This window comes from Anneissia japonica, unplaced genomic scaffold (genome assembly GCF_011630105.1).
Source record: "Anneissia japonica isolate Jap-2015-1 unplaced genomic scaffold, ASM1163010v1 scaffold1076_len7848_cov98, whole genome shotgun sequence".
In the NCBI taxonomy this organism is placed as follows: domain Eukaryota; kingdom Metazoa; phylum Echinodermata; class Crinoidea; order Comatulida; family Comatulidae; genus Anneissia; species Anneissia japonica.
Window position 1 is genome coordinate 3,452 of NW_022712587.1, and position 4,394 is coordinate 7,845.

Consider the following 4,394-nt stretch of genomic DNA (forward strand, 5'->3'; position numbering starts at 1 on the left):
TGGTATAACTGTACCTATCTACACTTTATAACAGGAGGTACTAGCTGTTGTTGTTGTAGATAATATACTAACATTTAATAACATCCAAGAAGGTTACAGTTAGTTACACAGTAGGTAAACATAGAAAGAGCAATAATAGTAAAACTCGAGCGTCACGACATTGCGAAGTGTCTGCTCTTGTTCCTCGTATCGTACTCACTCGAGTCAATCCGAGATGGCCCGAGTGAAGTTTCATGCAAATGTTTCGTACGGAAAAAAAAAATCGCGCCCCGGTCACGGTGCAGCAGGAATAAGGAAAAATCAGCAGTTTTGATTTGATGAGTCTAATTTAGGTCGCTATTTTTTAGTCTTATAATAGGCCATCGTACCATGATTGAAAAAGTCAATGCGATGCGTACATTCATATAATTCATAATTATTATTATATATTTATTTCAGAAAGTAATGGAATTGAGAAAAAGTGGTCCGGCCATACCGGTGCGGCCGGTCCTGGTTCTCCGTCCTTGAAAGTGTGGCAAGTAATGGGCTAATCGGATTAGGTCATTATGTACAGACCAATCAGAAGCAAATGCTCATTTTTTGAAGTACTGTATTAGTTGCTGTATGTTGGCTTCATACACAGTTTACATACTACAGAATTTATCAGCACTATCAAATAAATGGTAAGAATTTTATATTTGTATACTATATTACAGGGTGTATCTAGGCTAGCCCAATATCGTAACTGTTTAGGCTTGCTTTATATATTTGGTTATCTTTTGTTTTAGCTAGGATAACCTAGGCCAGCCAGGCCCTCTGGCCCTAGCCTAGTAGTAGTAGTAGCTCTAGAGTACTGTAGGGTAGTGTAAGAGCATAGTTAGCATAATTATTTACTTGTTTAGGCTAGACTGCAAGTTGGATGTGTGGGCTAAGTTTGAATTATTAGCGGTAATTTTTAATCGCCTAGGCCTAGACTTAACTTTGCAAAATGGCCACGTCCTGTGTTGAAATGCTGTAATAGGTCTATATTATATTAAATATAATGTTAAAATGTGGTTGCATGAACCAAGCACAAAAATAAAACAGCTATTTATAAATATTGTGTTTAATAATTCATCTTATATCATAGGCCTACATACTGCCAGTGGTATAATATCCACATCACTGTCGTGTCATCAGTAATCATTTTCTATTTTTGTTTTTAAAGTTAATAATGTAAATTTTTATATTTTATTTTAATAAAGAGATATTATGATAATATTAACATTATTTAACGCTACGGTTAGTGTAATTAATAGAAATATAAAAATTGATATGGGTCTAATTTAGCTGTGTGCATAAGTCTAACTATAAATAATATGGTATTTTTTTCAGGTTTTCAATCCATTGAAAGGAAGTCATGTTTGTTGCAATATATTGTTTGTGGTAGACACTGGGAAAAAACCAACTATTGAATGTGTATTTATTTGTCTCCTGGTACAAAACCGATGGAAGAGCAGCCATGATGAAGCAGTAAAAAGTTATAAAAAAAATTCTATTTTGCAAGAATATATACTGCACATTTGCTAATACCACTATCCCACATCAGTAAGTGACTACCCTACTATGTCAAAGTAATAACCATTTGTTTCTTAATTTAGTCTTGGGTACCTAAGAAGTCACAGCATTTGTCTTAATCGTCGTTGTACGAAGGTGATTAATAAGTTAAAATTAATTGGGGACAGTCTAATCGTAAATATTATCTTAACATGCTAAATATTCTCCAACGATAAATGGCACCTACCTTCATAGTATGATGCTGTCAGAGAAAAATGTATTTAAATCTTTAAAAAAACAACAACAAAAACATTCTATTATTGAAAGATGTGCTTTAAAGTTTGTTTTCAAACTTATTTTGTTCTCCATCCATTCATGTTTGGTGTTGTTCCTAATTATTTAGCAAAAAGTTAAATTGTTTTAGCTTAAGTCCATTATTAACCCAGGCAATTACCATACTCTACTACACAACATTTAATTTAATATTTTGCATATCAAAAATAAAAAATAAAACTGAATGAATATGTGTTTTAAGGTAAGTGCCACTCCCTATAGAGAAATCTCTAACTGTCCATGTTTGCAATATTATATTCCATAGTGAATATTTTTCAGTATTTGCATCATTATTGGTAATGCTTGCAGTACAGTATATCAATGTAGATTGGTCTGGGAAGAACAGTTGTTTCAACTATCTACATAGTATTTAAGTATTTACTATTTTAAAATCTACCATACAAACTTTAAAACAATATTTCAGTTTTTGTTTCAAATATTTTTGTATTGTTTTTATCTTTCACAAAGGTTCTTGGATACCTTGCTTCAATACCTCTGGTTGAACAAGAAAAGACCTGGCTAAGGATAGTAGAGGGTCAAATAATTTATCACCAAGAAAGTTACTGATTTAAACCGAATCCTGTAACGCGAAAGATTCTTAATTATGCTAAGTGTGCAATATTAGGTCAGTTAAGTTATACCTCCATGGTTAAGATGACAGTAATGCATGATAGGTATATTTTGAAATCTACACATAGTAGCTGTTTTTATAATTATTACAAAAACTCTGATTTAAACATGACTGTATAGCTACGATACATAATAAAATGTTTTTTGCAAGTTTCAATTAAAGAAAAATGGTCAAGTATATTTTAAACTCAGTGTATTTTGTAAAGTTTAAAGGAATAAACATTGACATTTAGAATGTTAACTTTGAATACTGCATTTAAAAAAAGTAGCCCTACATTCCGTATTTGACGTTAAAATATATAATATAGTTAATAGGTAATATAGTTTTATTGACGGCAAATAAATTTTACAAATGTTAAATACATTTTATTCTACAAAATATACAAATTTTTAGTCTTAGCATTTGTCAAAAGTATCGATTGATATTATAGAATTTTAATTACTCAATGTATACCATTTATTGGACTAAACGATTGTCGATTTATAAATTGCAACATGTACAAACAACTTACCAGCCTTTGAGTAGGTCACAATAAATACATCGTCAACTCGAACTTCGAATGATCGAGCAAGATCGACCATGTCATGTCGTACTTGCGGCGGGTACCTGTTACCCTCTAGGACTACAAACCCAGAAAACTCTCCCTCCTTTGGGATGCAGTCGGCGGTGCAACTCATTATCTATTTTGTCGGTGGGCACTGTTGTTTTCAACTAGGGACAATTGTGAGGGTTTACGAATAACGTACGTCCCGTGTGAACCTTATTTATATACAGTAAAATGCTCATCTAGCTCATTGGATATTCTAGAATATGAGGGCTCCTGTCTTTATTGTCCTTGTTGCTTTGTATGACATCGGCCATTTCATATTACTATAGCATACATTTTCAAATTTTAAAGTAAGATTATATCTTAATAGCCCCAAATAATAATAATAATAATAATATTAATAATAATAATAATAATAAAAATAGTAGTAGTAGTAATAGTAGTAATAATAATAATAATAATAATAATAATAATTAATAATAATAATAATTATTATAATTATTATAATAATTATTATTATCATTATTACTCATTTTTTATCTAATACAATAGAGTATTTAACACAGATATGACTAGGATTCTTAAAAAATATTTTATCATACTATCATTTTGGTTAAAATTGTGAAAATATTGACAACAAAATAATATGAAATATTTATTGGGTAAATATTTCATATTATATTTAGTCAATTCTGTAGCAGAATGATAAAGCGTTTTATGTGTATTCATAAAAAAAAAATTAATCTATTGTATGTTTTCATACTTACATTGCAAATTAAGAATTTGAGTATCTGAATAAGAGGTTTACCGTTTAAAGAATATATATAACATTTTTTAATAGATGTCTTTCATTGGTCAGTAATAAACTTGAAGATTTTCGTAGCTTATAATCAGCGATAATTATTTGTTTCTTTCATTATTTGCAACATCTGAAGATTGTGGTTTGTTTGATGATGATAATAATAATAATAATAATAACAACAACAACAACAACCACAATAATAATAATAATAATAATGATAATAATAATAATAATAATAATAATAATAATAATAATAATAACAACAACCACAATAATAATAATAATAATAATAATAATAATAATAATATGTAGGCTTTTATATATATTATATTATATCATATTAGTTTATATTCTATAGAAAGCTTTATAGGTACTGATTGAATAATTGAATAAGAATCTTTGCTCAACATAAACCACTAGTAAGAACATGCTCTGTATAAATATGTATACACATCTTTATTTATATATTTAAAATATGTACATAAACATGTACGTTTTTTTGGCATATGTATTTTTCTACCGAAAGGTCCACTGACTAATCTCAGATAAGATAGTATAATACATAC

The 4,394-nt window shown here is 29.2% G+C and overlaps 1 long non-coding RNA gene across 1 annotated transcript; it reads left to right on the forward strand.

The window, feature by feature from the left end:
- The first annotated feature begins 548 nt into the window (after positions 1-548).
- On the forward strand, positions 549-1,415 carry LOC117107954. Its single transcript, XR_004445309.1, has 2 exons — positions 549-662; positions 1,354-1,415. It is a non-coding gene; the product is annotated as an uncharacterized LOC117107954 (long non-coding RNA).
- The last annotated feature ends 2,979 nt before the right edge of the window (positions 1,416-4,394 follow it).